Consider the following 22,357-nt stretch of genomic DNA (forward strand, 5'->3'; position numbering starts at 1 on the left):
TCACAGGGGATCTCTCAGCAGAAACCCTACAAGCCAGAAGAGAGTGGGACCAATATTCAACATCCTTAAAGAAAAGAACTTTCAACCCAGAATTTCATATCCAGCCAAACTAAGCTTCATAAGTGAGGGAGAAATAAAATCCTTTACGGACAAGTAATTGCTGAGAGATTTCATCACCACCAGACCTGCCTTACAAGAGCTCCTGAAGGAAACACTAAACATGGAAAGGAACAACCAGTAACAGCCACTGCAAAAATGTACCAAATGGTAAAGACACAATGAAGAAAATGCATCAACTAACAGGCAAAACAACCAGCTAGTATCAAAATGGCAGGATCAAATTCACAAATAACAATATTAATGTTAAATGTAAACAGCCGAAACGCCCAAATCAAAAGACACAGACTGGCAAATTGGATAAAAAGTTAAGACCCATTGGTATGCTGTATTCAGGAGACCCATCTCTTGTGCAAAGACACACATACACTCAAAGGGATGGAAGAAAATGTACCAAGCAAATAGAGAGCAAAAAAAAAGTCTCTGATAAAACAGACTTTAAACCAACAAAGATCATATGAAACAAAGAAGGGCATTACATAATGGTGAAAGGATTAATGCAACAGGAAGAGCAAAGTTTCCTAAATATATACACACCCAATACAGGAGCACCCAGATACATAAAGCAAGTTCTTAACAACCTACAAAGAGACTTAGACGCCCACACAATAATAGTGGGAGACTTTAACACTCCACTGTCAATATTAGACAGATCAATGAGACAGAAAATTAACAAGCATATCCAGGACTTGAACGCAGATCTGGACCAAGCAGACCTAATAGACATCTACAGAACTCTCCACCCCAAATCCACAGAATATACATTCTTCTCAGCACCACATCACACCTACTCTAAAACTGACCACATAATTGGAAGTAAATCACTCCTCAGCAAATGCAAAAGAATGGAAATCATAACAAACACTCTCTCAGACCACAGTGCAATCAAATTAGAACTCAGGATTAAGAAACTAAGTCAGAACTGCACAACTTCATGGAAACTGAACAACTGGCTCTTGAATGTCGACTGGATAAACAATGAAATGAAGGCAGAAATAAAGATGTTCTTCGAAACCAACAAGAATGAAGACAAAACGAACCAGAATCTCTGGGACACATTTAAAGCAGTGTCTAGAGGGAAATTTACAGCATTAAATGCCCACATAAGAACCAAGGAAAGATCTAAAATCAACACCCTATCATCAAAATTGAAAGAGCTAGAGGAGCAAGATCAAACAAATTCAAAAGCTAGCAGAAGACAAGAAATAACTAAGATCAGAGCAGAACTGAAGGAGATAGAGACACAAAAACCCCTTCAAAAATTCAATACATCTAGGAGGTGGTTTTTTGAAAATATCAACAAAATAGACTGTTAGCCAGACTAATAAAAAATAAAAGAGAGAAGAATCAAAGAGGTGCAATAAAAAATGATAAAGGGGACATCATCACCAATTCCACAGAAATACAAACCACCATCAGAGATGACTACAAACAACTCTATGTACATAAACCAGTAAATCTAGAAGAAATGGATAAATTCCTGGAAACTTACACCCTCCCAAGACTAAACCAGGAAGAAGGTGAATCCCTGAATTGACCAATAACAAGGTCTGAAGTTGAGGCAGCAATTAATAGCCTACGAATGAAAAAAGTCCACGTTCAGACAGGTTCATGGCCAAATTCTACCAGACATACAAAGAGGAGCTGGTACCATTCCTTCTGAAACTGTTTCAAACAATACAAAAAGAGGGAATCCTCTTTAACTCATTTTCTGATACGAAAACCTGGCAGAGACACAACTGAAAAAGAAAACTTCAGGCCACTACCCATGATGAACACTGATGCAAAAATCTTCAACAAAATACTGGCAAACCCAATGCAAGAGCACATCAAAAAGCTTATCCATCATGATCAAGTAGGCTTCATCCTGGGAATGCAAGGCTGGTTCAACATATGCAAATCTGTAAATGTAATCCATCACATAAACAGAACCAAAGACAAAAACCACATGATCATCTCAATAGATACAGAGAATGCCTTAGACAAAATTCAACAACCTTTTATGCTAAAAACTCTCCATAAACTAGGTATCAATGGAATGTATCTCAAAATAATAAAAGGTATTTATGTCAAACCCACAGCCAATATCGTACTGAATGGGTAAAAACTGGAGGCATTTCCTTTGAAAACTGACACTAGATGAGGGTGACCTCTCTCACCATTTCTATTCAACATAATATTGGAAGTTCTAGCCAGAGCAATCAGGCAAGAAAAGGAAATAAAGGGTATTTAATTAGGAAAAGAGGAAGTCAATTTTTCTCTATTTGCAGATCACATGATTGTATATTCAGAAGAACCCATCATCTCAGCCCACAATCTCCTTAAGATGATAAGCAACTTCAGCAAAGTCTCAGGATTCAAAATTAATGTGAAAAAATCACAAGCATTCCTATACAACGATAACAGACAAACAGACAGCCAAATCAAGAGTGTATTCCCATTCACAATTGCCACAAACAGAATAAAATACCTAGGAATACAACTAACAAGAGATGTGAAGGACCTCTTCAAGAACTACAAACCACTGCTCAAGGAAATAAAAGAGGACACAAACAGATGGAAAAACATTCCATGTTCATGGTTAGTAGGGATCAATATCATGAAAATGGCCAAACTGCCCAAAATAATTTATAGATTCAATGCTACCCCCATGAAGCTACCATTGACCTTCTTCACAGAACTGGAAAAAACCACCTTAAACTTCATATGGAACCAAAAAAGAGCCTTTATAGCCAAGACAATCCTAAGCAAAAAGGATAAAGCTGGAGGCATCATGCTACCTGACTTCAAACTATACTACAAGACTGCAGTAATAAAAACAGCATGGTACTGGTACCAAAACAGATATATAAACCAATGGGTCAGAACAGAGGCCTCAGAAATAACACCACACAACTAAAACCATCTAATCTTTGACAAACCTGACAAAAACAGGCAGTGGGGAAAGAATTTCCTGTTTAATGACTGGTGTTAGAAAAACTGGCTAACCATGTACAGAAAGCTGAAACTGGACCCCTTCTTTTTACCTTACACAAAAATTAACTCCAGATGTATTAAAGATTTAAACATAAGACATAACACCATAAAAACCCTAGAAGAAAACCTAGGCAATACCATTTGGAACATAGGCATAGGCAAGGATTTCATGACTAAAACACCAAAAGCAATGACAACAAAAGCCAAAATTGACAAATAGGATCTAATTAAACTTAAGAACTTCTGCATAGCAAAAGAAACAATCATTAGAGTGAACCAGCAGCCATCTGACAAAGGGCTAATATCCAGAGTCTACAAAGAATTAAAGCAGATTTACAAGAAAGAAAACAACCCCATCCAAAAGTGGGTGTAGGGTATGAATAGATACTTTTCAAAAGAAGACATTTACGCAGACAACAAACACATGAAAAAAAGCTCATCATCACTGGTCATTAGAGAAATGCAAATCAAAATCACATTGAGATACCATGTCACGCCGGTTAGAATGGCAATCATTAAAAAAGCTGGAGACAACAGGTGCTGGAGAGGATGTGGAGAAATAGGAACACATTTACACTATTGATAGGAGTGTAAATTAGTTCAACAATGTGGAAGGCAGTGTGGTGATTCCTCAAGAATCTAGAAAGAGAAATATAATTTGACCCAGCAATCCCATTACTGGGTATATACCCAAAGGATTAGAAATCATTCTATTATAAAGACACAAGCACATATATATTCATTGAGGCACTGTTTACAATAGCAAATACCTGGAACCAACCCAAATGCCCATCAATGATAGACTGGGTAAAGAAAATGTGGCACATATATACCATGGAATACTATGCAGCCATAAAAAAGGATGAGTTCATGTCCTTTGCAGGGACATGGATGAATCGAGAAACCATCATTCTCAGCAAACTGACACAAGAAGAGAAAACAAAACACCACATGTTCTCACTCATAGGTGAGTGTTGAACAATGAGAACACATGGACACAGGGAGGGGAACATCACACAATGAGGTCTGTTGGGGACTGGGCGGGCTAGGGGGGAGATAGCAGGGGGTGGGGAAGTTGGGGAGGGATAACATTGGAAGAAATGCCTGATGTAGGTGACGGGGGAATGGAGGCAGCAAACCACCATGGCATGTGTGTACTTGTGCAACAATCCTGCAAGATGTGCACATGTACCCTGGAACTTAAAGTATAATTATACATATATATATATATATATATATCAGAAAAAAAAGTGGCCAAAGAACATTAATAGACATTTTTCAAAAGAAGACATCCAATGGCCAACAGCTGTATGAAAAACTGTTCAATATCACTAATCATCAAAAAATTGCAAATTAAAACTACAATGAGATATGATCTAAGACCAGTCAGAATGATTATTAAAAAGACAAAAAAAAATAATAACAAACATTGGTAGGATGCGGAGGAAAGAGATTTCTTATACACTGTTAGTGGGAACATAAAACAGTATGGAGATTTCTCAAAGAACTAAAAATAGAACTGCTATTCAATCAAGCAATTCCACTACCTGGCAACTACTCAAAGGAAAATAAATCATTATATAAAAATGATAATCGCACCTATATGTTTGTGGCATAACTGTTCACAATAGCAAAGATATGAATCAACCTAAATGTCCATCAATGGATAATCGGATAAAGAAAATGTGGTACATGTCCATAACGTGACACCATTTAGCAGTACAAAAGAGCAAAATTACGTCTTTTGAAGCAACTTTAATGGAACTGGAGGACATTAGCTTAAGTGAGACAAGTGAGACATAGAAAGATACATACTATATATTCTCACTTTATAAGTGGGAGCTAAATAATGTGCATGCATGGATGTAGAATGTGGAATAATAGATAAAGGAAAATTGGAAAGGTGAAAGAGTGGGAGTGAGGGAAATAATGATAAATCACTTAATAAGTGTAATGTTACATTATTTGAGTGATGCATGCCATAAATTTATATATATTTTTGAAAGAAACTTTGAATAATTAAAAGGAAAAAAAAACACGGCGGCTCAGGCTACACATTAGTGGTAGCCAGGTCAACCTTCATAAGAAGTTCCTGTTGAGTCCAGACGTAGCCTACATTCCTGTTATTACAGTCACTGTGTTCATCAGTCCATTGGTCAAGCATAGGGGTGGCTAGGGAAAGAGAATGAGTAACATCCACAGAGATATGACTTTATTTATTTTTCCCCAGCTTTATTGAGGTATTGACAAAGATCTATGTACTTAAGGTTTAAAATGTGATGTTTTGACATATATATATATCATGAAGTGATTATCACAACCAAGCTAATTAACATATTCCTTACCTTCACATAATACTTTTAAAAATCATGAGAACATGTAGAATCTACTCAAATATTAAGTATACAAGACATTCTTATTTACTACAGTGGATGCCCTTTCCTGAGCACCCACATGGGACAAAATATCTTCACAGTCTGTGTCCATTCTGAGAGACTAATCCACATACTTCTTCCCCAAACACATCTGTTACAAGTCTTCTAAGCTTACTTCTTTGAAAGTTCCTAACTATTCAGTGAAACCATTAATTAGCAAGTACTCTATTAGTATAGATCTGCACTCGGGCCACTTCTCACTCCAGATATTATAGACAACAAATATACTTCACAAAGGCCTGCCACTGGGGATATTTTCCTTCATCATTGCCCAGAACCACCCCTCACTGAAGCTGTTCATTAATTAATATCAATTAATGCAGCAAAATCTAGTGTTATATTCCTTCCTTTTTTCCCAATTTGTTAAATATTGTTTAACATCCTTAAACAATATCTTCACGTTTCCATGGTTTCTGCCAATATATATTAGCAAGGTCTTGATATTTCATCATGGGTTATATTATCTGCCACCCCAGAGCCCACTGAGATTTGACCCTAGCTATGGGTCTAGTGACAATGGAGGTGGGGGTTTGTGATGGGTCCCCGAACGAACAAGCATTATTTTCCAAGGTATCCAACCCAGCTAATTGTATCAAAGGGTTTGAGGCTGAGAAAGGCAGTCTCCTGGTGCCACATGACCAGCCATTTCTTTGGTAAGAGAGGGTCAGAATGAGTTGAGGGTTCAAGATGATCAGTTTTACCTGGATTCAACCAGATGTCTTCATGTCAAATTTTAGAATCCCATTCCTTTTCAATCAATGGCCTTTAACATAAAAAACTTTGAGAGACTATGAATTGTCATAATACATTTGTAATACAATTGTCATTGTAATTTAACAACTCTTACGCAATATTGGCCCTGCACCTGTTATACTAGAAAAAAAAAAATCATAAAATCTGATTTTCAGACTGTGACTTGGAAGTGAAAGATAACAGACCTTCTTAGCTTGTTATTTTCTCTTTGTAAGCATTCAAGTGCACACACACAAAATCTATCTCACACTTCAGCCTTTGTAGTCATTATTACTGCCATTCAGTTAAGAACAGCAGCCACTTGAACTCCCAAGGTATGTGCTTAAATTGGCACTTAACTATAATCAGCCACAGATGATGGCTGGATTAATTATAATGTCATTTCATGCCATTGGTATTTAGTATCCCAAATCCCACTGGCAGAGATCATGCTCAAACCCAAGGGCATGACCAAACCAGTCCTCACGCCCCATCTGAGGTAGGCTAAGAAATGCCCCCCTAAACCATCACAAGTCTCACACATCTCACATCCTAATCTCTGAAACCTGTGAATTTTATCTTTGTGGTAAAAAGAAGATGAGGAGTGCAAATAAGATTAAATTAAAGATTATGAGATGGGGAGAATATCCTGAATTATTTGGGTGGGCCTTACATGCAATGACATGTATCCCTAGAGGAGAGGCGGGAGAGAGTTGATACATACAGAGGAGAAGGCCATATAAAGATACAAGGAGATTTCAAGATTGGAGTGAAATAGCCGTTAGCTCAGGAATGCCAGAAGCCCCCAGAATGTGGAATGGACAGGAACAAGACTCTCCCCTGGAGTTTCCAGAGGGAGTGAGGCCCCTGCCCACACCTTAACTGTGGTTCAGTCATTCTGATTTTTAATTCCTAGCCTCAGAACTGTGAGATCCATGAATTTCTGCTACTTTAGGCCACCTAGTTTGGGGTAATCTGTTACAGAAGGCCGGGCAACTAATATGTCATCTTTATGGGGTATATTTTCTGGAACTGTGCCTGATAGCAATTCTGTAGCAATCTGGGTAGTCATCAGGAGATCGATACCAGACAGTATGTTAAACAGGGTAAGTTAAACTATAAAATTGTTAACTCTAGTAAAGGACTAACTATAAAATATAAGAGAAGTCTATACAGTAACCCAGGACTGAGAGTGCCCAGAGAAGAACAAACTTGAAAAGGAGTTTAGACCTCATAGCAGAGGTGGGTCATCCAACAGATAGTCAAGAAGTTAAATAGTTTAGCCAGGCTGGAGCTATTCTTGAAATTCTGGGGAAATAGACAACCCTCTGGATTATAGGTGCAAGAGCTGGCCATGAGCAACCAGTGGCAGTGGACATCCAGGTGACAGTAGGTAGAGAAGACCTCTGAGTATGCAGACCACTTCAGAGGCAGTGGCAGCTCTGCCTGAATACCCAGGACACAGGTAGGCTGTGTGAAGACCACACAGAACTTGTGGACAAGTAGCTGTTCTGTTTTTGTTTTTTTTTTTTTTTAAGTGATTCACGAAACAACTTTAAAAGCTTTTATTGTGGAAACCTCTAAATATATACAAAAATTAAGCTGTTCTGTTTGTAACCCTTCCTGCTATAGGCAGCTGTGTGTAAGCAGGGATATTGATTTCCATGTTAAGAAGTTTGTAGACAGTCCATTGCCAGGCAGAGGTTCATAGCAGAGAAATTATGTTACGGGCCTTACGTTGGGGCAGGCTCCATGGTACCAACACTGATCTCTCCTCTCGAATGGCCTCCCCTTGGCATGGAAATTGCAGGAGTCTCTCGCTCCTGTAAAGTCCCTCTAGTACCCTCTACTGAGAAAGCTTGCCATCATACTCACTTTTTAAAGGGGAAATGTTTAAAGAAATTTCACTGTTTATCACAGAGTGTATATTGAAGGGTTTATTAGAAGAGGCAATGAATAAATGATACAATCGTATATATACTGTACAGCTCATGATCACATTTCCCCAGTTGTTCCAAATGTGTTTTTTACAGCTAAGATGGTTTGTTTTCCTCTTGATTCCAGATTCAGTCAAGGTTACACATTACATTTTGTTGTCAAAGTCTGTTTAGTCTTACTTAACCTAGAATAATTCCTTCATATTTTTTCATCTTTCATAATATTGACATTTTGAAGAGTCTAGACTCTCATATGATGTGTTCCACATCTGAATCATCTGATTATTTCCATGTGATATGATTCATTGTAAGCATCTGTGGCAACAATATCACAGAGCAGATATTGCATTCTTTCTTTTGCATCCTACTAGGGGGCCTGTGATGTCAATTTGCTCCATAGTTGGCAATGCTAAGTAAAATTGCTGGGTTGAGATGTCGTCTGCCAGATATTTTTACAGTAAAGGTAGATTTCCTCATTTGCATTAAAAAGTAATCTGTGGAATCACACTTAAAAACCATGAAAATACCCTTCTTCCTTCCTTTCCTCCTTTCTTCCTTCCTCCCTCCGTCCTTCCTTCCTTCATTTCTTCCTTCATTCCCTCCCTCCCTCCTTCCCTCCCTCTCTTCCTTCCTTCCCTACTTCATTCTCTCCCTCCCTCTCTCTACATTTTTGTGAATATCACTATGGATTCAGATTTTTAAAATTCAGCAAATTATAATCTTTTTCTGTCATTCTTTTATATATCTTTTTTTTATTGAGGTGGAATTCACATAACACAATTAGCCATTTCAATTTATTGTGACATTTAGTACATTCACAATGTTGTTCCACCCACCTATATCAAATTCCAAGTCATTTTCAAGACCCGAAAAGAAAAGCCCATATCCACTAAGCAGCCACTTGTATGTTGCTTTCCCCATTAATTCCCTGACAACTACCAATCTTCTTTGTATCTCTATTATTTTATCCATTGTGGGGATTTCATATGAGGGGAATAATATAGTAAGTGACCTTTTGTGCTCAGTTTCTTTAACTTAGCTTAATGTTTTTGAGATTCACCCTGTACCACATATCAGTATCTCTTTTCTTTTCATGGCTGAATAATGGCCATTCTATGTATATATATGACTTTTTATTTATTCATTCATTTGTGAATGGATATGTTTGTAATTTCTACCCTTTGGCTACTATGAATAGTGCTGCTATAAATATTCCTGTACAAGTATTTGCTTGAATATCTATTTTCAATACTTTTTTTTTTTTTTTTGAGACGGAGTTTCGCTCTTGTTACCCAGGCTGGAGTGCAATGGCGCGATCTCGGCTCACCGCAACCTCCACCTCCTGGGTTCAGGCAAGTCTCCTGCCTCAGCCTCCTGGGTAGCTGGGATTACAGGCACGCGCCACCATGCCCAGCTAATTTTTTTGTATTTTTAGTAGAGACGGGGTTTCACCATGTTGACCAGGATGGTCTCGATCTCTTGACCTCGTGATCCACCCGCCTCGGCCTCCCAAAGTGCTGGGATTACAGGCTTGAGCCACCGCGCCCGGCCCCTATTTTCAATACTTTTGAGTATATATGATGGAGTGGAATTCCTGGGTCAAACGGTAATTTTACATTTAATTTTTTGTGAAACTGCCAAACCTTTACCCAGTGGCTACAGCATTTCACATTTCCAGTAGCAAGGTATAAGGTTCTTTTTTCTCTACATCCTTACCAACTCTTGTTATTTTCTATGTTTTTTTTATTGTGGCTATGTTAGTGGGCATTAGTTGATAACTCATTGTAGTTTGGATTAGCACTTTCCTAATAACTGGTATTAAACTTCATTTTGTGTGCTCATTAGACATATGCATATCTACATTGAAGGAATATTGATTCAAATTATTTTTATATATTTAAATTGGGTTATTTTCTTTTTATTACTGAGGGTATAATACTGTGTTTTCTTGTAAGAATTTTATGTTTTATCTCTTACATTTAGTCTTTAATCCTTTTTCAGTTAATTTGTGTTTATGTTGTGAAGTCACAACATAATTCTTTTGCATGTGGAGACCTAGTTGTTCCAGCACCAATCACTGAAGAGACTTTCTTCCTCCATTGGATGATCTTAGAGCCCTTGCCAAAAATCAGTTGTTCACAAAGTAAATCCATGAACTCAAAATGATCTTACATTTATTTATGTTCTAAATAACTTGTTCAGAAACACTTTTAATTTTCAGAGCACAGGTCTTTCACTTTCTTGCTTAAATTTATTGCTAGGTATTTTATTCTTTTGAATGTTCTCATAAATGAAATTGCTTTCTCAATTTCCTCTTTGAATTGTTGATCAATAGTCTGTAGAAGTTTCAGCAAATTTGTGTTGCTGCTTCTGTGTCTTGTAACTTTGCTGAAATGTTTATTAGCTCTACTAGTACCTTAGTCGATTCTATAAACTTTTTCTGCATCTAAGAGTATGGCATCTGTGAATTAGGATTGTTTTGATTCTTTCTGTCCAATTTGGATATCTTTTATTTTTTTCTTGTTTCATTGATCAGAACTTCAAGTACAATATTGCACAGAAGTGGTGAAATTGGGCATACTTGTCTTGCTTGTTCCTGGTATTAGGGGGAACATTTTCTGTCTTTTAACATTGTGTATGATGTTCACCTTGAGTTTTTCATAAATGCCCTTTAGCAGGTTGAGAAAGTTTCCTTCTATTTCTACTTTGTTAAGGTTTTTATTATGAAAGGGGCAACCCTGTAATACTTAGCTAGCCCACTTATAACTTTAGCTCTACTTCCTGCTTGCACTGAGTCTAAAGATTGGCCAGAGATGAAAGTTTAGGGTTTTCTCAGTTCTCTTCTGAGCATGCATCCTGCCCTGGCTTCTGTATGTCTTTTTAAATTTGGCAGTGCACATAGTGGTTTTAAATTCCCCATTTTCCCAAAGAAACTCCCAGCTTTCCTCCCAGCATTTCAGTGTGTCATTTGCTTTCCTTGATTTTATTATTTTGCTCCAAGTACCTGCATGTTATTTATCATTGCCTTACTATCTTTTTGGGTGATTCTCTCTATGTAGCTGCTTTTGTGCTCTAAGAGAATTTCAAGTTAGGTGAAACAAAGTCAAGAATCTTGCATGAGTCCTTAAGCAGACAACTGACAGGTCAAATTCAATTCTTTGAAAATAAAATCTGCTATTCGTCCTCCAGAACCAAGGACCAGGGTCCCAAACTGGCAGCACAGGCTACCATTATCAAGTTTGCCAGCAAATCAAGGAGGGGTATGGAGCAAGAACAAGTAAAAACACTGGAAAACATTCCTACTATTTTTGAATTACCTTTTCCTCTATTCAGTGTTTGCTCAGTTGCTGCAAACTTTTGACCATTTTCCAGAGAGTTATCAAAGTTGGCTATGACAATTTTGCTTGACCTTTTGGTGTTTTCCCACCATTTCCAGTGATAGTACTCCACTAATGAACAGCTATTACTTTTTGTGATGTTCACAATATTCTCAGTTATTCTCAATTTGGCACTTTTAGTCAATATGTGTTTTTCATCAGTATTGATTTATCTCCTCAAGCCTCAGTCTTCCCCTTTGTATTATAAAATCATTTTTCTTTCAGGGATTTTGAGGATTAGAGGTTATATTTGTAAGACAGTGTAATATTAAGCATGAAGAAGTTCAGTAGCTCTCCATTATGATGGTAATCTCAGATCTTCTTCATGATGTGTACAGTTTTTCTTCTTCCTCAGTTATTAGACACATATTTCTTTGTAACCTCTCAGAAGCCAGGCACCCTTCTGGGTATGGTAGATACACTAGGGAACGATACATAACCCCTGACTCAAAGTGGTCTGTAGTCTAATGACAAAAAGTCAAGTAAATATGCAAGTACCATGTTCAGAGGAGGAAGGGCAAGTATGAAGGGAGAAGTCCAAAACTAAACCTAGTGGAGTCTTGAGGTAGATTTGGGAATCCTTTGCAGAGAAAATAGCATTTAAATTTGTACAGGCCATGTTTTCTACAACGCCCAGAAAGTGTAGCAGGTAGTATCCATGTTGAGGTAAAGAAAGAGAACACTTCAAGAACTAAAAATGTCATGAACAAAGGCTCCTGAAGCTGTCAAAGAGCAAAAAAGTCTCTAGAAACTTCAAAAGGCAGTGAAATGATTGAGAATGCAGAAAGTGGAGAACGTTGGAGAAAACAATCTTATTTTAAATATTTTCTAAGATATTTAAAAAGATCAACCATTAATTGATCCATAGAGAATAATTTTACGTAGTGCTGAATATTAGAAATTATGGAGGCAATATTTTTTGTTTATAATGCTATAAAACTAGTAATTATCTTTAGAAGAATAGAAAGTGTGTTCCATTATACTACAAACTGTGAAAACGACTTGCTTTGAATTTGCAATATATATATTCATATATTTGAAAAGAAAGAAGAAAAAACAGGAAGGAAAGAGGAACGGAGGGAAGGAGAAAGAAAATTAAGAAAGGAAAGAGGAAGGAGGGAAGGAGAAAGGAAAGAGGAAAGAGGAATGAAAGGAGAGAGGGAGGGAAGATGAAAAGGGATGAAGAGGGGAACCCAGGAAGAGGGACAGGGAGAGAGAGAAGGATATGGGGGGAAGGAAAAAGACAAGGAGAAAAAATAGAGAAAAGGTAGGTAGGGAAAGGGAAAAGGAGGAAGGAAAAGAAGGAAGGAAAGAAGAAAAGAAAGAAAAAAGGAAGAAAGAAAGAAAAAGAAGGAAAGAAAGAAAAAACAGAGAGGAAACAGAGTGGGAGAAAGAAAGGGAAAGAAAGGTAGGTAGATTCTGATGAGTTTCTATTTGTTCATTTGATGGAATGTATTTAATCATTTTTTCAAGATATCTCCCAGATATGAATGGTAACAGGATGTTTATACCAGAAATAAGATTGGACTGAAATCCTAGTTCACTCTGTGAGCTAATAAAAGTGAAGATTTGAATTTAAGTATCACTTTCTCCTAGAAGCACACGAACAAGGAAATGGGGGTCAAAAGGGCAGTGGCAGTGTTGTAAGCACTTTATCTGAAACATAAACATTACTGGAGCGCATTTTGGACCAAATTACCTCTCTCAGATCTGGGATGTTAGCATTCCTACCCTACTTAAGCATGGCAATTTTACTGTGGCTTTGAGGAGGGCTGAGCAGGGGGCTTGGCTGGACACTTGAGAAAAGGATCTTACCTCAAGGGCTAATATAACTCAAGCAATTAAAAGGCATCCCACCGAGGGGGATCTCATAAAATCCCAAATCCATGGAACAGAACCCTCCCCCTATAAATATCACAGCCGATTGGTGCATATATCACTCCATTCTGAAAGATAATGCAGCCACCTTTCCCTTGTAAACAGACACAGTTAGTAGATCCAGAAATACTGCGCATGAATGAAGCATGCCCAATTAAGTCTTGGTTTTATCTTATTGAAAATACCATGGGAACCTCTGTTTTTTCCATCACAGATTACAGAAGAATGGACAACAGAATTGTACTGTCTAAAACCAGGAGTAATATCTGCATGGAATAGTCTATTTTAAAAAATAATTTTTAAGAAGACGGTGAAGGAAAAAAACATGAGACAACCACCTGGAAAACTGGGTATTCTGCTTGATTTAAAGGTTCCCAAGAATATTTTAGCAGTAAACATATATGTGTGTGTGTATTTTACGATTTCAGCAAAATGTCTCTGGGTCTCAGTCCTTCAAAGGAATTTGCTATCCTGAAATCCACCGTGAAATACTGTGATAAAATAGTAGCTCATTGGCTTCAGAGATGATTTTTTTAAAAATGAAGTCTATATAGCATTATTCACAATAACCAAAAGGTGGAAGGAACACAAATGTACAGAGATGAATGAATAAGTAAAATATAGTTTCTATACAATGGAATATTATTCAGCCTTAAAAAGGAAGAAAATTGATGCATGCTGAAACTTGGATGAACATGGAGGAAACTTGAAGACATTATGCTAAGTGAAATAAGCCAGATACAAAAGGACAAACACTATGATTCCACTAATATGAGGTTCCTAAAAGTAGTCAAATTCACAGAGACAGAAAGTAGAATGGTTTTGCCAGTGGCTGGGGGCAGGGGAGAATAGGAAGTTGTTTAAGGAGTACAGAGTTTCAGTTAGGAAAGAAGAAAACAGTTCTGGAGATGATGGTAAGGGTGGCAAAAAAATGTGAATGTAATTAATGCCACTGAACTTTAAAGGGACGTTAAATTTTACTATAATTTCTACTTAAAAATTGTTAATTTTGTGTATATTTTACTGCAATGAAAATAAATAATAAAATTACTTCTTTCCAAATTATTTTGGAATACCTCTATTTACCCTCTTTCAAAAATGTTGTTATGCTATTAACTTCAGAAATAGCCTTCACAACAGTCCCTGCCCCTGTATAATTCTTTTTAGGATATCGCTTGACTAATCAGGCAGTTAGTAGCTATTACAAATTAGAGAGGAGCAAATTAAAATATCAAGGCATTTGTCATGTTGTATTGTTGGACGCTGTCAGCGCATAGAGTCTTGCTTCTGATCCTGACAAGGTTCACTCCGTTGCCAAACTTACAGCCTTGCTAATGGATAAGGAGACAGGGATTGCTCCAAAACCCAAACTTTGCAAAGCTGTAAATTGGTTGTGAGAGATGCTTCCAGCAGTAGTAGCCAAAACATTACTCAGCCAGTCTGAACTTTGCTCATTTTGTGTGTTTCTAACTTATTCTCGAAACACTTCTTGCTGGAACTGTCCTTCTTGGATTAGTAGCTTTGGTTAACCAGGCATTTTACTTACTATAAAATATGAATGTTCTAGGACAGATGAGAGCAAACAACTAAAAGAGGACTTGGTTGAGGGAGGATAAAAATTACCAAGAATACAAACACAAATTAAAATTTAAAATATGCTGCACTCTGCATTCATGGAAACAGGAGAGTTAACAGTGTTTCAAATAGTATAGCTTCGGCTTACTCTGAATTGTCTTTACTATATATTTCCATTTCAGTCTACTTTTTAGCCACAAGCTTTCTATAGACACTTGTGAAATGAGTCATTTTTATACTGCCTTAATAATGAGGAAGTTGAGAAAGTAATAAACATGCAGCACATCTCCATCAGGATTTGATTTTGTGTAAAGATCCATTCACATGCTAAATGGTTGCAAAATTTTGGCAGAAATGTTATACTTAGACTGGTACAAAAATCTAGACCTTTGCTCTCGAATTAATGTCACTTTTTTCTCCTGTTTTTCTTAGTCCAAAACCTTCTTGCCCACAATAAATCTACGTTGTATCTCTTGTGTGGTCCCATTATCAGCCTAAGGGGAATAAAGTGTGGGATCATCTATTGATCTTTCTATCAGAGAGTTTCAGAGATAGGAGAGCTGGAGATAGGGTACACAGGAGGATGTCATACATAGAATATTAACTTCCATAATTCATCATCCTGGTTAAAAACAACAGCAATGTACACTCTGTCTGCCAGTCATCATACCACACAGAAGCAGCCACAACTCAACAAAGTACTGGTTTTCTCAACCACTGGGAGAAGCAAGACCCCTTGAGTAGCTTCCAGCTTAACTGAATAATAAAGACAAACACATATAAAAAAGACACAAGAATTTTTCCAAACAAAAAAAAAAAGTTTAAATCAATGTAAGTAAATGACTGTGGAGCTATGAGAATAACCTCAGGGAGAAGAGTGAGGAGGATAATTAAATACTCTTTATGCTTTGGCCACACTTCTTCCCTTTCAGTGTCTCTTCTTTGATACAGTTTACTTATTTGCATGAATCAGTATTAGACATTGCAAATGCACTTGAAAGAATGAATGGTGAATGAGAAATGTGATAGCAAAGGTAGTTACTGAATAGGTTCATTATATACAATGCATAAAAATTCCTGCTATAACAATATATAAACTTATTTGAAAATCTAGACATCTTTGATCAATTAAAAGAAATAAAAAGATCAAGCTTTAATTTTTTATAATTAAAATTACTTTAAAAATGTTAAATGCCTCTAAATGAAATTCAGACAAAACAATTGCTTTCTTAAAATATTAAGATTTGTAAAAGTATATTTTACTCCTCCCTTATGACATTTAAGTAGTCAATAACATTTTTAAAGACAATATAGCTTTTCTTAAGTAGTTCATTCCTGTTTTTGCTTACCTTTCTCTTAAATAATTTCTGTACTTCCTTTCTTTTACTGGCTTGCATAGAAACCCTTTTGCTGACAATGTTCTAAAACTAAGTCATTGCATACATGTATACAGCTATGATCAGTGATGCAAACAGCCAGGAAACTAACAGGAAAAAGCTGGTAAGGACCAACATAAAGAGTTTCATTATTCTGAATAAATATCAATTATTTGCCATAAATGACCAAGCTTCATGGATCAGCCCACAAATTGTACCATTTCCCAAAATTCTCCTGATGACAAGTAAATATAAGAAGACGACTGAAGCCCCCAGACAAGCACATCAGCTTTTAAATCACCAATTGCCTCTCAGGGAACCCAACAAAGAATAGAGTAGTAGCCTTGGAGGAAAAAAATCTGGGTTTATTAAACTCAATCAACTCAGTAACAGGATAATTCCCAGTGACGGTGTACACAGACATATATTAAAACACACTTACATAAACAATATACACACATACACACAAAGGAAAAAGCCCCTTAATATAAGATAAATACTTGAAACGCTATTTTCCAAATATTGAGAAAAAAATTAACCTGCGGCCGGGGGCGATGGCTCACGCCTGTAATTCCAGCACTTTGGGAGACGGAGGCGGGTGGATCACGAGGTCAAGAGATCAAGACCATCCTGGTCAACATGGTGAAACCCCGGCTCTACTAAAAATTCAAAAAATTAGCTGGGCATGGTGGCGCGTGCCTGTAATCCCAGATACTCAGGAGGCTGAGGCAGGAGAATTGCCTGAACCCAGGAGGCGGAGGTTGCGGTGAGCCGAGATCACGCCATTGCACTCCAGCCTGGGTAACGAGCGAAACTCCGNAAAAAAAAAAAAATTAACTTGCTAAAAATCTATCATATTTCTTTGACAGTTACCTATTTTTCATAAATGAAAATCTGAGAAAAATTTTAATAAATTATATGTATACTATGGAAATATTAGAAATTATTCTGTTTCAAAATAATGATGATAATGGTGATAACGTTATCTCTCAATCTTTGCAATCAAAGAAATACTGTAAATCCAATCCAAATAAAACAATGCTGTTAAGTACACAAATAGCTCTCATCTAACAAGCATTACTGGGCAAATAAGAGGATCTACTAAAATAATCATAATATTACCTGAAAATATTAAATAATGTTTAGGTAAGATTTTCAACCTGAGTTAATCAGAAGATATTTTCAAAGTATGCTATTAGGGCAAGAATACCATTTTTACTTTATTTAAAAGTGCTATTTTTCCAAATAGCATTTTGAATTATCAAATGGTATTATAAAATTTTAAAACTTCAAGAAAGACTATAGTTCACAAAATATTACTTTTTTAATAGAAATGGAAACTTAAGGACTCCTGCCCTGAGCCACACCTTTGGTAATTGATCTGTATTGAAATAGAATAGAAACAGCTATTGAAATGTGATATTGCATGGAAATCAAACTTTGGAATGATGGAACCCTGCAATATATGATGTCCCTTGGAATACTGAGCTTCTAAGTTTCTTTAAGTCTATGTTCCCTGACTTCAGTTTGGTACTTCTCCACAAATCCATACGTTAAGGCTTTAGTTTATGTTTATTCATTTTAGTTGCATAACAAGAAGTCATTTTACACACTTAGACGTTAAATATTACTATAAGAAAAAATCACCAGGTAGCCTCAACAGCATATTTTAGTTGAAAGAAGTATTATTAAACTTAAACAGAGGTTGATTGAGAAAATATAAACTGGTGAGTAGATAGAAAAAAAGTATTTTAAAAAATTAACAGAGCCTCACAGACTTATGGGACACTATCAAGCATATCAACATAGGTATAGTGGGAATAGCAGAAAGACAGAAAAGAAAGAAATGAGCAGAAAAGCTATTTGAAGTAATTATAGCCAAAATGTTTCTAAATTTAATTTTTTTATAAAACTGTAACCAACACATCCAAGAAGCCCAACAAATTTCAAGTAGAGTGAACTGTTCGACAATTAATAACTAGATATACAATAGTCAAATTGTCAAAAATAAAATGAAATTAATAAAAGCAATACAAAAAGATTTACTCATCAACTCCAAGGGATCCTCAATAAGATTTCCTGATGATTTCCCATCAGAAACTACAGAGGACAGGAAGCAGTGGGTTGACGTATTCAGATACTGAAAGGCAGAGTCTCTACTAAGAATTCTATATCCAACGAAATTACTGTTCAAGGGTAAGAGGAACTTTCATTCATTTTTGGTAGGAATAACAATGGTACACTCACTTTGGAAGATAGGTCAGCAGTATTTTATAAAGTTGAAAATTATCTTATTACACAATCTAGCAATCACATTTCTAGCTATTTACCCATCTGTCACCTAACATAGCTGTTTGGTGATAAATATATACAATTACTTAGTTTTAGAACATCATTAGAAAAAGGGTTTCTATGCAAGCCAGTAAAATTATGTCGATGAATGTATGATATATGAAGAAGTGATTTGTATTACAATGATAGTATAATGAGGAAAAGAGAATAAAGCTACAGAAGCAAAGTTTTTGTATATTGTTGAAATTGGGTTGGTATTAATCTAACAAAATCGCATTAAGTCAAGACATTAATTGCAACCCCTAGGGCAACAACTAATATACTAATTCCAAAAATATGATTAAAATTGATGAAACAAGAGAATTAATATGGCACCCTAAATATATCTATTTAACTCAAAGGTAGGTGTAAGCATATATGTATAGATCAATGGAATAGAAGTGACACTCCATACACTTTAGTGGAGAAAACCATAGTCTTTTCAATAAATAATTCTGGAACAACTGAATATCCACCTGAAGAAAATATGAGTTTGAATCCCTCCCTGACATCCCATAGGAAACTAAACTCAAAAGGGATCATACATTTAAAAGTAAGAGCTAACACTTTAAAACTCTTTTTATCTTATTTTTTTACTTTTTTACTTAGCCAGCCATGGTGGCACATGACTGTAGTCCCAGCACTTGGGAGGCTGAGGTGGGAGGACTGCCTGAGCTTGGAATATCAAGGCTGCAGTGAGCCATAACTGTACCTCTGCAAAGTCTTGCCCTTGCTGGTCTTGAACTCCTGGATTCAGGCAATTGTCCCACCACAGCCTCACAAAGTGCTAGGATTACAGGCATTAGCCCTGTGCCTGGCCCCATAACACTTTAAAACTCTTAAATGAAACAATGAACACAAATGTTTCTGACTTTGGATTAGGCAATGGTTTCTTAGATATGACATCTAAAGCACAAGGACCAAAGGGAAAAAAAAATAGGTTAATTGGAATTCAAAATGTAAAACTCTGATGTTTTAAATAATAGTATCAAAAAGTGAAAAGATTACTCACAGAAAATTTGCAAATTGAATATCTCATAAGGTTCTACTAGACAGAAGAGATAATGGTCCTTCACAACTCAACAACCAAAGCAAAAACCCAATTTAAAAATGAACAAAGAATTTCAGTAGACATTTTACAAAGTATATATAGAAATGGCCAATAAGAACATGAAAAGATGCTCAATATCATTAGTCATCAAGAACAATGCAAGCTAAAACCACAGTGAGACACCATTTTATACTCACTAGGATGGCTATAACAAAAACTAAAGACAATAAACCTATTGAAGAGAACGTGGAGACATTGTAATCCTCATACTTTGCTGGTGTGAATGCAAAATGCTGCAGTAACTTTGGAAAACTGTTTGGCACTTCCTGAGAAAACATTAAGCAGATGTAACCTATGATCCAGCAATATCATTCCTAGGTATATACCCAAGAGAAATGGAAACATATGACTACACAAACAATTTAAAAGCAATGTTTATAGCAGGATTATACATAACCACAAAGCAGAAACAATTTAAATTTCCATAAAATGATAAATGGATAAACTGTGTTATAACGATTGAATGGAATAGCGTTTGGCAATAAAAAGGAATCAAGTACTGATAGACACACCTTTAAATGATGCCAAATGTAAAAAGGTAGTCACAGAAGGTTACACATTTTGCCATTCTATTTATATGAAATATATAGAATAGGCAAATTCACAAAGACAGACACTAGACTAGTATTTGTCAGGGATTTGGGGAAAGAGAATGTGTAACTGACTGCTAATTGGCACAGGGTTTCTTTTTGGGGTGATGAAAGTATTCCAGAATTGATTGCAATGGCAGATGTGTGACCAATATGCTAAATACAGCTGTCATTTCATATGTATGAATTCCACATTCACAGGTAAGGCCCAACTGTGTATCAAAAATAGTTGAAAATAAAACAATAACAACATAACAATAAAAATTAAAATAGGGTATAGCAACTACTTTACGTAGCATTTACATTGTAGTAAGTATTATAAATAAGGAAGAGATGATTTAAATTATATGAGAGGATATGTGTAAATTATATGCAATTACTATTTCATATAATTGCATAATTATATGCAATTACTAAGAGACTTGAGAATCCTGGGATTTGGGTATTTGCAAGGGTTCCTGGAACCAATCCCCAGTAGACACAAAGGGACAACTCTATACTAAATAGATCTCTGAAATATATATTTTAAATGAGTGAATTTTATGAAATGTGACCTGTATCTCAAAGAAGTTCTTAAAATAAAATGAAACCTATTTATTTATGAAATTGGCTGACCTACTTGTCTTAGTCCAGTTGTGCTGCTATAACCAAATACCTGAGATAGCGTAATTTATAAGGAACGGAATTCTGTTTCATCACAGTTCTGGAGGTGGGAAGTCCAAAATCAAGGTGCCAACAGGTTTGGTTGTCTGGTAATGTCTGCATCCTCTGGAGGGGAGGAAGACTGTGTCCTCACACGGAAGGAGGTTGAAAAGAGATAAATACTAAGAAAAACCTCTTTGATAAGGGCCTTAATCCCATTCATGAGGGAGGAGACCTTATGGTTTAATCACCACTTAATACCATCTCCTTCGAGGGGTGGCATTTCTTCAGTTACAGCTGCAATGGTATTATCAGTAGTAGGGTCATTTTCATCAATACCCAGACCAAGTTTGATCATCCTGTAGATTCTGTTAACCAGTGTCTAGGGATGTTCCAGAATGAAGCTGGAAGATGGGAGCACAGTTTCTTAAAGCAAGATGACCAGATCTTTCACAGACTTGTCATTCTTATCAGTTTCTGCCTTTTGCCTTAAGGTCTCAGTAATGCAATGGTCAGGGTTTATCTCCAGGTGTTCTTTGCTGCTATGTAGCCCATTGTTGAGTTGTCTCCTAGGACTTGAGCTTTCATGATTCTCTCCATGTTTGCTGTCCAGCCACTCGTGCTTGTGACAATACAGCATGGAGGCCTCACCAATCAGTTTGACACAACCACCTTTTCCATTTTTTTCTCCAATATGTCTTTCATGATTTTGCAGAGGTTCTCAAACTTTGCTTTTTTCTCTTCCTTTTTCTTTTCCTCTTCTTTACCCTCTGTAAGTTCCAAGCCCTCTTTGGTGACTAATATTAAAGTCTTCTCCTCAAATTTCTTCAGCTGTTGAACACAGTATTCATCAATGGGCTCGATCATATAGATCACTTCTAAGACATGCTTCCAAAGATGTTTCACAAAGGCTTTGTTAGCTACCTGGTCCTTGGTCTCAGCTGTGATGTAATAGGTACGTTTCTGGGAAGATGACGACACATCACATGTGGAAGAAGTAAATTAAGCTCCAGCTGAGGGGTGACTTACCTGTTGAATACTCTACAATTCCTTTGATAATACATTTTCAAGGATATTTTTCTTTATTTTTGTTAAGATAAAAAAGTTTCCTGTTAATCCCAGCACTTTGGGAGGCCAAGGTGGGTGGATCATGAGGTCAGGGGATCGAGACAATCCTGGCCAACATGGTGAAACCCCGTCTCTACTAAAAATACAAAAAAATTAGCTGCATGTGGTGTTGCATGCCTGTAGCCCCAGCTACTTGGGAGGCTGAGGCAGGA

General features: G+C 36.5%; 1 pseudogene; it reads right to left on the reverse strand.

The window, feature by feature from the left end:
- Positions 1-21,324: 21,324 nt before the first annotated feature.
- Positions 21,325-22,357, reverse strand: part of LOC108300921 — a 3,672-nt pseudogene continuing 2,639 nt past the window's right edge.

Source organism: Cebus imitator, unplaced genomic scaffold (assembly GCF_001604975.1).
Source record: "Cebus imitator isolate Cc_AM_T3 unplaced genomic scaffold, Cebus_imitator-1.0 Scaffold31, whole genome shotgun sequence".
Classification (NCBI taxonomy): domain Eukaryota; kingdom Metazoa; phylum Chordata; class Mammalia; order Primates; family Cebidae; genus Cebus; species Cebus imitator.